Below are 12,990 nucleotides of genomic sequence, written 5' to 3'. Positions count from 1 at the left end.
TTCTAGAATTTGTTCTAGAATAGGTTGTAGGATGTATTGAACATAAAATTAAAAGAATTAAATTAAAACTTGCCTTGGATCGTAAACATGGGCTGCCATGGTTGTCCATCCTTCTACTCGTCTAACGTGATCAAAGCAAACCCACGCTCTTTTTAGATCTCCATTTCCATTTCTTCGCATTCTATTGACAAGATCTATGCCTGAGCCAGGACCTGTTGTCGACATCTTGAATACAAAACATCTATCCTCCTCTCTATTAGATTGACCGGGAAAAAGCATTCCGTGGATACACACAAATGTCAAGCGTCTCTTTAAGTCAATTATCAATGAGTCCTCTCCACGAGCACTCGACTCCCCACGAAATTTATGCACCCAGTTCTTAATTCTGTGTATAACATCATGAAAGTTTAGAAATATATAAGACTCTAAGTTTATAAAGTATATTAAAATGCATTTCCCATAACCTTGGCTTTTAACAAGAGGAAATATTTATTGAAGTAGAACTGACAACTCTACTTGTCTAAGCGAAGTGCATTCACCTGAAGAAGGTTGAAGGACAGTTTGGGAAATAAGCTTAACCACCTCCATTTGGATTTTTCTCGGCCCAGCTTGGATGCCAAGCAAATCAACGGCCTCAGCCACCAAAGACTTCACCCTTGCAATGGTACTTTTGGATGAACCTAGTTTGACATCATGGTCATGGAAGCCTTGGTGCACCATGGCTCGAGAATAGCGTTTGTCGGTTGGCATTATGTAGTATACTTGGCAGTCGCAGGTTTTTCGAATAGCAGGCACATGTTGACAATAGAAGCACTTCAAGGTTCCATACTTTTGCAAGTCACCATTTAGCATTGGTCTCTCAATTAGTTTACCTGTTATTCCATGCCTACAATTGTGATTTTGACACTCTTGCCTTGTACATGAAAAAAAAGAATAATGAATACCTGTCCAAGACGAACGGTTGGGTTTTCCTGTAGATAACACTTGCGAGCACTCTGCAAACACACATTCGAAATCACCTCCGCAATAGCTTTTCCTTATAGTTGCTGGAAATTTGATGTTTGTGGTTGTTGGTTTTGTCCACACATGTCCATCCACTGATTGCTCCATTCCATCCATAGCTGACATCTCGATATTAGGCTGAGGTGGAAATTCAAACACCATGTTTCCATTGTAGCTTGATGGAATTTCTTCCACCCACTCCTATTCCGATGTTGCAATCAAGGTCTTCAGCTTCGGAGATCTCATATTGGGATTTAACGCTAGCTCCACTATGCTAAAGGAATCACTGATCAGTGCCTGGTCCTTCTTACATCCCTCTTGTAGTGGGGAGTCTAGGTCGACCACCACATTTTTGGGTGTTTTGTTGGTGGGGTCAAAGTGAAAGTCTTCTTTCTCTTCATCAGAAGAAAGCAACAGTATTTCGGCAGATTGTAGTGTTGTAGTAGCTTTCACAGGGGAATCCAAGAATGCAACATACTCTGTGGAAACTTTAGCATCCAAAACATAAAGAGGAGAGCTATTACCTTTTCTTGCATTCTGCAAAGGAAATGTTGACAGTTCACCTTCAACAGATTTTGCTAGGGCAAACACATTATAACCAGCTGGTGATTTATGTCAGCTCCAGATAGAACCAACAAAGATCCTTCCGATGATAGGTGGTGTGGTTTGCCAACCCCCACACCACCCACGTGAACGATGAAATGAGAGCTTTCCATTGGGGGGGGGGGGGGGGGGGGGGGGGGGGAGAGAGAGAGAGAGAGAGATGGAGGTGGGAGGAATGTGTTGGCAAAGTGACGGATAGGAGGAGAGGATGAGAAGGGGAGATAGAGGAAAGAGCAAGAGATAGTAGTGAAGGTGTCCAGAGCACGGGATGTAAGTACAGCTGACAGAGAGGTATGTGAGACAGCTGGAGGGAAAGATGATAGAGAAATGGGCTAGAGTAGATAGAGGATGTTATAGATAGTCAAGAGAGAGAGAGAGGTTGGAGGAGACAATTGAGGTAGAGTGGATAGAGGTTTGTATAGATAGCTAAGGGAGGGTGAGGTTGGAGTAGAGTTGAGAGAGAGGTTGGAGTAGAAATGAGGGATGGTGAGTGATGGTAAGTAGAGAGGTAGAGGAGTAGAGATTGTGAGTGAAGGTAAGTAGAGAGGTGGAGGAGGAAAGATGGAAAAAAATGGTAAGCTGTATTGAGCCATCTCTTTAGATAACTCCTCGGTCCTCTCTCTCTCTCTCTCTCTCTCTCTCTCTCTCTCTCTCTCTCTCTCACACACACACACACACACACACACACACACACACACACACACACAAACAAACACACACTTTTTTCTTTCTTGTTAATCTCTCTCTCCCTCACACACACACATGCACATAGTGAAGGTACGGTATCTTGTTCATGCAACATTCCCTCATCTTTGGGCTCTTGTTGGGTTGTAGCTTCCATTAAACATGTCAAAACTCTAGAAGGATTGCACGCTCATTGATGTTGCACGTTGATGTTGCTCCAAGGCTGTGGTGGTACTATTGCAACACATGGAGCTTTCAGTGTCGAGTTGCAATGGGTAAGAACCTACGTCCCCTAAAAGATGGTCAAAGATGGTAAAACTTGTAGGTTTTCATAAGAAGGCCGAATGTCTATCAATACAAGATGATAAAACTAGAATTTTAGTTGATTATGTAGGCTTTGAAGATGAATTGCTTCATTAATTATAGACATGATTTCCTTTTTGTGAGGTAATTTAATTGCAAGTTAAGATCTCAAAAACCAATCTGAATTGTCAAAAGGGAGTAAAGAGTAGAAAATCTTGAACTTCTGGACTTTTAAAAGTAAAAAATAATGAATTTTTTTGGCCATCGTTAAGTCGAGCTATAAGTGGAGCTTACGTAGGATTACGTAGGCTTTGAAGATGACATGCTTCATTAATTTTAGAAATTATCACAAAAACCGAACTCAATTGTCCACAGGGAAAAGAGTAGAAAAACTTGAACTTTTGACATTTTAAAAGTCAAAAAAATGAATTTTTTTGGCCTTTTTAAAGTTTTGCTAAAAGTGGAGCTTACGAAGGATTATGTAGGCTTTGAAGATCAATTGCTCCTGGAATTTTAAACATGATTGCAATAACCGATGTCAATTGTGGACATGATCTTTTGGCATTTTAAAAATCAAAAATATGATTTTTTTTGGCCTTTTTTAAGTCGAGCTAAAAGTGGAGCTTACGTAGGATTACGTAAGCTTTGAAGATGAATTTCTTCATTAAGTTTAGACATGATCACAAAAAACAATCTCAATTGTCAACATAATAAATATGATGTAATCTTGAACTTTGGGGATTTTTGCTTGGTTAAATTGAATTTTTTGGCCAACTTTTAAGTTTAAAAAAAGGGAGCAATAGCGATATCGCTATTGCTCCCTTTTTTTTGCCTGTTTTAAGTCAAAAAAAAAGGGAGCAATCCCTGTGTTTTTTTTAAAAGCCAACAATTCCTGCGCATGCTCACGAACCGGTAAGCTCTCTCTCTCTCTCTCTCTCTCTCTCTCTCTCTCTCTCTCTCTCTCTCTCTCTCTCTCTCTCTCTCTCTCTCTCTCTCTCTCACTCTCACACACACACACACACACACACACACACACACACACACACACACACACACACACACACACACACACACACCCGCCAAGAGGTCCTCTCTCGAACCGGCAAGGCATGGCGACTGCTGTCCAGAAACGTACTTAGCCGACTGCAAGCCAGAAGCGGCCTTAGCCAACTGCAAGCCAGAAGCGGCCTTAGCCGACTGCAAGCCAGAAACAGCCTTAGCCGACTGCTGTCAAGCCAGAAACGGCCTTAGCCGACTGCTGTCCAGAAACTTCCTTAGCCGACTACTGTCCAGAAATGTCCTTAGCCGACAAGGGGGAATAGAGGTAGACGGCAGCAGGCAGCAGGCAAGGGGGACAAGCGATCGACGACAAGGGGCACAAGTACACCTCGCGCGGCAGCATGCAGCCCCTAATTGAGGCTAATCTGTAAGCGATTTTTTTAGCAGCCTTGCCTTGTTAGTGGCGTGATCAAGCCCACCATTGCTACCATGCCAACGACTGCAAGAGCAACAGTTTGTTTCCGTCTCAGTCGAGCTCATTTTCATCTCTTTCATCATCAAGTAAGTAGAGCTTCAAGAGCCTGTTTTGCACTTGGCGCTTCCAGAGATTCTTTTGCACTCTCTTATGCAACTGCGCACACATGGACGTGATCAAGCCCACCATTGTTACCATGCCCACGACTGCAAGAGACATGGAATCTATAGAGTAAGGAGATTAGCGCTTCAAGAGCCATGGATAAATAAATAAATACGGTCCTGATCGGCGCTTCAAGCACTCAGCCGCCTCTGCCGTTTCTTGACCACCGCCTCTGCCGTTTCAGTAAAAAGCATGGGGCAGCTTATGTTCATTAAAGCGGCCTCAGAAGTTGCTTACGTTCAGTCATAAGCATGGCGTGAATTGGGTAGCAGTCAAGCCTGGCGTGTATTGCCGCCTTAGCCGACAAGGGCCAGTGTGTTCATCAAGGGGCAGGCGAGAGATCAGTCAGCGTGCTAAGCCGACAAGGGGCTAGCTTATGTTCAGTCAGCGTGCTTAGCCGACAAGGGCCATCTGTGTGTGTGTGTGTGTGTGTGTGTGTGTGTGTGTGTGTGTGTGTGTGTGTGTCAAATATTGCGCTGCTTTTTTATTTTGAGGTTTGGTAATTTTATATGGTCATTATACCGTGACAGAGAAAGAGAGAGAGAGAGAGAGAGAGAGAGAGAGAGAGAGAGAGAGAGAGAGAGAGAGAGAGAGAGAGAGAGAGAGAGAGAGAGAGAGAGAGAGAGAGAGAGAGAGAGAGAGAGAGAGAGAGAGAGAGATGGCGCTGCATGTCGTTTCATGTGAATAAGGTCATTATACCACATGAGAGAGAGAGAGAGAGAGAGACACTCTCTAGCCTTGAATCTGGCTGTGCTTGCATGGTGAGCAAGCAGGGTATAATTTGTATGGGCAAAGTATGCAGAGATTTACTCATGGAAGGTGTGCTAGGCAAGCTGAGGAATGCCCATATGCTCACCATATTCCTGGAAGTGGTGATGGTGATTATATTGTTGTAAGAAAGATTTCATGTGATAATGCTCTTAAGTGTGTTGGCCATTATTGTGTGTCTGTGTGAGTGTGTTTTATATGTGTGTCTCCCTCTCCCCTCTCTATAGTATAAAAAGAAGATTAAAGATTGAGAGGACCATTTTATGTTGTTGCTCCAGACAGGTATGGTCCTCCCTTCTTTCCTCCTCCTCCCTCTCTACCACCTCATCCCATCCTCCTACTTCTATACCCCCTACCTTCTCACCATCTCCTCCCCTCTTAGCTATCCTCTCTCTATCCCTCATCCTCTCCACCTCTCTCCTCTTCCCTCCTCCTGTATCCCTCCCACCAATTTTCTTTCTTCCTCTTGCTCTCCCTAACCTTTCCTCCTAGTCCTCTATCTCCATCCCTATACTCTATTGGCCATCCTCCCTCACCCTCTACTTTTCTCTCTCCATCCCTGTCCTCTCCGTCGGTCTCTCTCTCTCTCTCTCTCTCTCTCTCTCTCTCTCTCTCTCTCTCTCTCTCTCTCTCTCTCTCTCTCTCTCTCTCTCTCGGGCCTCCTCTCTCTCTGTCTCCCTGTCCTCTTCCTCTCTCTCTCTCTCTCTCTCTCTCCATGTCCTCTCTCTCTCTCTCTCTCTCTCTCTCTCTCTCTCTCTCTCTCTCTCTCTCTCTGTTGATGTAAGACTAAACAAAACCCACTTTACTTTGTTGAAGGTGTTGCAGTATTGGAGAAAACAAAATCTAGAGGACATTCATCCACATTCGACTGTACAGGTTAGACTTTGAACAAATGCCGAAGCATTCTACATTATTCACATGCAATCTAGTATAGTTAATATACAGCTTACCATCTTCATAGCATTTGTGCATCGATGACAATTTCAATTTCTTGCGGAAAACAGATGGCTACAAAAAATTTGTCTTTTAGCAAGAATGAGCACGTGGTGCTCTTAAGCAAGGCCAAGGAAGTTGGGAAAGGAATTATGATACAGTCTCTACCCCACGAAAATCTACATGGAAGAGAGTTGCCTAGAGGCATGTTGGGAGTAGCCGTCCAATCGGCATCAAATCCCGGTCTCATGTTTCCACATGTTCCACCCATTGACGATGATGTGTGCACCTTAGGTGCAGCAGTGGGTACAGTTGTGGCGTGGCCGATAAGAGAATTGGTAATGACACCTCTTAATTTTATTCAGTCTTACATGCTCTCTTTTGAAAGCAACATCGAACATTTTGTGTCCAGGCAAAAGGGCAACGAACTGTATCCTCTGGAGGCAAGGGTTCAATACCTGTCGCTCCAAGAGCAACTAGCATAGCATCGGGTGCTATGCCCAAACCAAGCATTTCAAAGCCTCCTCCAAAGACTCTTGTTGCAAAGGTAAGCCACTGGAGTTTATTGCAGTATTTACTCATGAAATTAATCGTTGTTTGCCAGTAACCTAGCCTAATAATTATTTGCCTACGGCCAAGTAGTCGACGGGTGTCAAGAAAAGAAGTGCAGATCAAACAAGTGAAGTCGTTGAAAGCAAGTGGCTCACACGAGCACATAAAGAAGAGGACCCTAGCTGGTAGCCCCCAAAGAAAAAGGGTAGAATTCCTTTGAAAAAGGAAGGTGCTAGCACAAAGAAAGAAGTCACCAAAGTGAAAGTAGTGCAAAAGCCAGTGAAAGCCTATGCAGAGGGCACTACACAATCCGAGGTACCAGCGCCATCAAAGGACAAGGTCCCTATTGCAAACAACTCAAGTGAAGAAGATGACGAAAGAGAGGATGCGGGGGATGAAGATCGCGGTCTTTTTACTATTACCGAGAAATCCACGCTGAAATGGGATTTGCTCGACGACACTTTGCACCGCCTTCAGGTTGGTAATTTCTAAAATGGTATGATCCTCTAATATTTCCTATTTCAAACTATAAGATCAAAAGCTATTCAAGTACGGTTATACAGGATACTCGCAAAGTACCACTGCCACCAGTGCCATTGTGCCGCTTGTTACCACATCCAGCGGTACGGCCAGTGCAAGATCGTGTGCACAATCTAGCTTTAGAGTTCTCTAGAAATGGATATGTTCCACATCGTGCCAGGTTCATGCTTTCAATAAGGACTCCAGATCTAGATTCAGTAGCAGTTAGTCATGCAATTTGGAAAACCTGGGATCCAATCTGGATGCAACTTAATGAGGACTTTGAGAAACAATTGCATAAATCCTAGTGGGGGGACCTGAAAGGGAAAATGTTGTACACATGGGATGCGAATCACCGTCTTCGGACCTGGATCAAGATGAGATGAATTTTGTGAAACTATGCAAGATAATTTTGCTCTGCAGTTCACAAAGAGGAGCCTAAGTACCATTGTTGTGTGGAAGCTTGCATGGTTAAGGTCACTAAAGAGAACGAGGGAGAAGTTCTCACTGTGGTGGCACGCTTGAATCGGTAAGCTTAGCTATAACATAATTAACGCATCCTAGTTGAATCGATAAGCTTAGCCATAGCATGAGTATTGCTTCCTAGTCAATTTGATAAGCTTAGCTATAGCATGGTTATCGCTTCCTAGTCTTTTAATGGTGTAAGTTTTGTTGTCACATCATTAATGACAAAGGCTACGTAAAAACTTCCTGCATAGATATGCTATGTATGGTAAGAGCAATGGGCACAGCCAACATGGATACATTGCTTAAGGGTTTGGAGGAAGATGTTCCAGGATGGTTGCAACGAGAATTAGATGCTGAAATGAATAAGCGTGGGGGGTTGCGAAGACGCTGGTACAAGTTCCCTCTTGTCGTGCTATCCCAACTTCTATATCCGGTAAGTTTCATTGTCCTTTACGTTATTCTCACCATGACAATGTAGTGGATCAAACAAAGAATGAACTAATGTCACAATTCAGGCAAAGTATACAAAGGCTTTGCAATTTGTGAGCAATAAGCGAAATGAGCTCTCAACGGAGGAGTTCACTACCCATTACCGTAACGCATTCTATATGGCTGACAAGAAAGCCCGAAAAAATACGCAACGGGCATCCGCAATTGCGGATCCTAACTTAGGAGAGGAGTGGTGGAGGTAAGATTAATAGGGGTTTCTTTCAAAGGGAGTTAAGTTTACATTCACGTGCTGCTTAAAAAATTTTAACATTTGTTACTAGATTCCTTATGGATATAGATTGGAGTAGGAGACCAAAGTGGTTGACGAATGATCGAATATACAGTCTTGCATGCGCCGATCTACCAGTCGATCATCGTAGCAATGTGCTAAGGGCCTTGGTTAGCAATGATCCAACCACATTATATCCAAGCCTAAAATCAACGCTAAGTAAGGTCATTTTTTTAATAAATGTTTCAAATAAAAAGAGTATAGTAAACAATAACGTAGTTGTTTAATAATGTAGACGACCACTCCGTATTTCGTACTTGGTTACGTCGAGAGACATGGTGGAATTGACTTGTGAACGAGGCTACGAGACAGTATGCATTGCTGAAGAAATCGTGCCGCCTCCTTGAAAATGACACCCTAGTGACAACTATAAGGGAGTGGCAATCGAGGTATAGTGGCACATTGTTTGAAGTGGAGTGCGAGAGATTGAAAGGTGGACTCAAAGGTAATAAGTAGAAACAGAAGGAGGGTACTAACATGGCTGCCAAACGGGCATTTTACAGGTATGTAATCTTGTCCTACTTGATTTCTAAATCTTAAAAAAATTTGAGTGGATGACAATAAGTATATTTTGGCAAACGTATACCAGATGGGTGCGGATCATGGATTGGACAGATAAAGTTTCAGTTACAAAAGAGTGGGTCAATGTGAAGCACACTGCATGCATGTATACGGATGAACAACGTGCAGCATTGTGGCCCAAAAAAGTTTATGTTCAGTGTCCTCTTTTCATTGACTTTGCAAAGGACACATTTCCCCCCAACGAGCGGGAGCAGTTCAAGGAGGCAGAGACCGGTAGAGTTAAAATACAGCAAGAAGAGGTAAAAGCATACAAAACCATAGTTAAACTATTTTCAAGTCATGTGAGGATTTAATTGCAGCACGTGAAGTTAATTTTTCCAGGGTAAGAACCTATGTTCCCTAAAAGGAAAAGATGTTGTGACTGAGGAGACAGATAACGAAGAAGAGGTGGAGGAGGATCGTGAACCAAGGCGCAACGACGGTGAATGTCCTTCGGAGTTTGAGGATGATGAAGACGAAAGTGATGTGCCGCCTTCTCCAACTGCTAAACCTACAAGAGCCCCACAAACTACCCAGGCAAGTTTTCGCACACCCTTGTTGTTGATTAAATGGAAAGGTTGAACTAATAGTACTCGTGTAATTTATATGCTCTCGACAGGGGAGCAGTGCAAAGAAGGGTAAAGGTCAAGTAATGGATAGAGATACTCCAATGCCTCTAAACAAGGTAAGTACATCAAGTCCGAAATCACGTCAAGAGGCAGACACACAATCAATGGGAGAGAACCTATTAACACCTAGAAGCCTAAAAAACCAAGCTCATAGTCATTTCCTAGAGCATGAACAAGCTCCACCAGCATCTCATTCCATTTCAAAGCCTCATGTTCTTCCTTCGCATGACGAGGCACATGAGCAGGCACAACGACAGTGCACAGAGATTGGAATTAATATAGAGCCTGCTCATTTACACCGCTAGGCGATCACTGAAAGTGAAGGATTGCAGGATGCCATACGCTCTAATGAAATGGCAACAATTATCGGTCTACCTCGTAAGTATGGAATGATTGATTGTGGTATGTGTTGTGCAGTAAGCAATGTATTTATTGTAGTAGGTGGATGCAGATGATGCGAACGTCACAATAACCGAAGTTTCAACAGGATTGTCTAATGTAGCAGAGACTGGTCATCGCGGGGAGCCTACTCTTCTTGTTGGAGGTGAGCAAGTGTGTAGCAACAAAGAGAAGATATCTTTAAGTATTTAAAATACAGTCACTTACCTGCTTGTTATATCTAGATGTCATGGTGCAATGCAACACTCCACCTCACGATGAAGCGCAGAATTCAATGGCACATAGCTCTGGTATGCTAACAACCAGAGGTACTCCTGGTATTATTGTCTCACCTTACTAACTGGATATTCATTTCTTTAAAATCAGATTCAGCGGTTTTAGCTATTGATCCTATGGGAGCAGCTGACGAGACGGGCAAGGGAGATGTAGGTGCCCTACTCACAAAAATTGCTATAGTAGCTACGCGAAGCTTTCGGGTGCGAGGCGGGACAACAAATGTAGGTTGCGATGCAATGTTTTGTCATCTACCAACCAACACAAGCGTTGTCGGGATAACATCACCCAATATCCCCAAATGGAACCATTTCGAAATAAATCATATCCAAAAGGTTTTTGGTATTGCCAGGGAGTATCTTGATGAGAAGGGAAATCTAGTGTTGATATGTCGTCGAGAACATGCATGGGTATTATCAAGCCTAGCAAATCGAAATGGGTACTATCTTGACAATACAACTATCGTCCTGTGTGCTACTCCATTCAGCCTCCTTGGTGGTGTTACGGTAGGTAAAACTACTTGCTTTCTTTGGAAAATTAGTGTGTGATAGATTCCTTCCTCATTATGAGTCTTAAGTCCCACAGATGCGATGCTTGGAAATCGTTGTATTCCGCAAAATTGGTGCCTACAGATTGAATCGAAAGCCTGTTTCGGACGTTATGTTTGATTACTACAACGCCAGTCATTGGCAACTCAAAACGGATGGCTGTCCTTGGCGAGGTATGCCGTGAGTTTTCAAAAAGTTCACCTCCATTGTATTTGCTTATCTAAATTTCCAGACATACATTTAGAATGATGATATCTCTTCAGGGGGCATGGAGAGAAGTCCAACTTTACACGAGAAGCTACTCTCTTTCTATACAGAGGAGGGTAATGTAGTATTACAAATGTATGATGGTTGCGGTCTTCTTGCACGTCCGGGGCTACGAATGGGTCGACATGTATTGTTGCTAGATCGACAAGAGTCAATGGAAGAATTGGAACATCTATGTAATGGTAAGTGTCTTTCTTCCTCGATTAGTGTGAAAGACTGAATTATGTATCCCTCCTATTATGATGCTAAGTAAGATCCATTTGGTAATTGATCGTCGTGAAGGCACAGGCACACTTCCTTCTTGCCATGCGAAAAGGAAACTCATAGTGTTCGATGTTAACGGTGTCCTGTTGAAACGGTGGCGGTGGGAAAGTGCTCCTTCCCACGCTGTAAATATTCTAAATGTAGGCCGAATGGGTGTGTCATTGCGACCAGGGATATTGCGATTGCTGAGAGTGGTGTTTGAGCTATTCGATGTAGGGCTTTGGAGCTCCATGCAAGAGAAAAATCTGACCCCCATTATCAATTTAATTAAGAGTAAATACAAAGCGGCTGGGTATGGTGAGACATTTTTCAAGTTTTGTCTGCATCAAGGACATTGTGAAGAGAGGCACTGCGAAGGCAAGCATCCAAAATTCAATTTGGTGTTTGTGAAGAACTTTAGATCTCAATTGGTAGCCTCATACATCAAGGACCCTCTGGACACCATTCTAGTAGATGACAATCCTGAGAAGGCAATTGAAAACCCACCACATACACTTGTCACAATAAGGAGTTACGATGGAGCGAGCAACGACAATGTTCTCCTCATGAATTTACTCCCATATCTAGAAGGTCTTCATGCATATCCTGGGTTAGCAACGGATTATATCAAGAACACGCCTTTCAAACAGGGTACACAATGTGTGTCATAGTATTCATTTAATAGGTGATTGGTTTCAAATACTGTCTTCTACGGCTTCTTAGTTAACTTTTAGTATTTCTGTAGTTTTTGCTAAGAGCATTGTCCCTAACCAAAATTTGATTGTAGTTTCTGCAGCGCATGGTGGGGAAGTTGAGCACACAATGGATGCGACATTTGGTCTTGGAGGAGATGCGGTTATGGCACATCCTAAAATGTGATGAGGGAACCAAGAATATTGTGTACACAGCAATGTTTAGCTGTTATATTGTAATTGAACGTCATTAAATAAATAAAAATATTTGGGTCATTTTTTAGTCTCCTCTTTTTGTCTTTGTTTTAATCTATTTGGATTTAGATATGTACATGTGATGAGGGACCTAGATAATTATGGGCACAGCATTGTTTAGCTGTTAACGTCATCAAATAAATACAGTTATTTGGGTCACTTATTACTATCCACTCTCTATCTTTGTTTTAATCTATTTGGTTTTAGATATGTACAGAAGAGAGACAGAGAGAGAGAGAGAGAGAGAGAGAGAGAGAGAGAGAGAGAGAGAGAGAGAGAGAGAAAGTTCTATTATCGTCCTGGGAGGTCAAATATGACCTATGGGACCAAATGAACATGTCACGTGGTGTGAGTGGAGTTCATAAGTGACTCTCGATGCTCAAAAATGGCTGAAATGAGCGTCGCAATAGAGAGTCCACATCGTGGTTGGGAGAGGAAGGTATGTAGGGAGAGATCATGGCTGAATATATGGGGAAAAGAGGACTTAATGTGGTCAAAAGCTGAGCACTCAAGTAGTGTGTGGTACTCACTCTCTCGCACTTGACGAGGGCATAAGGTGCAAAGTCGATGACACTCCTCGCCAGTGCCCCAACGTCCTGTCTCGCAGCGTAGAGAATGGGAGCTAAGACGAATGGAGGCAATGGTGCGGATCGCACTCAACGGGATGGGCTCAAGGATGTAGGAATGGGTTCGGTTACCTCGTTCCGAGAAGAAGAGAGATTTGTAGTTTGGGGCAACGTGTGTGGTGTAATGGCTGAAGCGAGAACCTCCGGATTTCTCCCAAGCCGTGATACATTGGCGTTGTAAGAAGGCCTCATTAACTTGGGAGTCGATCGACGCATCCTTGACCAAGTGACATGCATCCCATCTTCCAAAC

The 12,990-nt window shown here is 43.1% G+C and overlaps 2 pseudogenes; one reads left to right on the top strand and one right to left on the bottom strand.

Annotated features, from left to right (window-relative positions):
- Positions 1-57: 57 nt before the first annotated feature.
- LOC147457452 (uncharacterized) lies at positions 58-1,718 on the bottom strand (annotated as a pseudogene).
- A 4,363-nt stretch (positions 1,719-6,081) lies between these two features.
- LOC147457451 (uncharacterized) lies at positions 6,082-12,045 on the top strand (annotated as a pseudogene).
- Positions 12,046-12,990: the final 945 nt, after the last annotated feature.

This window comes from Adiantum capillus-veneris, chromosome 5 (genome assembly GCF_014529385.1).
Source record: "Adiantum capillus-veneris isolate H3 chromosome 5, ASM1452938v2, whole genome shotgun sequence".
Classification (NCBI taxonomy): Eukaryota; Viridiplantae; Streptophyta; class Polypodiopsida; order Polypodiales; family Pteridaceae; genus Adiantum; species Adiantum capillus-veneris.
This window is presented reverse-complemented; position numbering and strand designations above follow the sequence as displayed.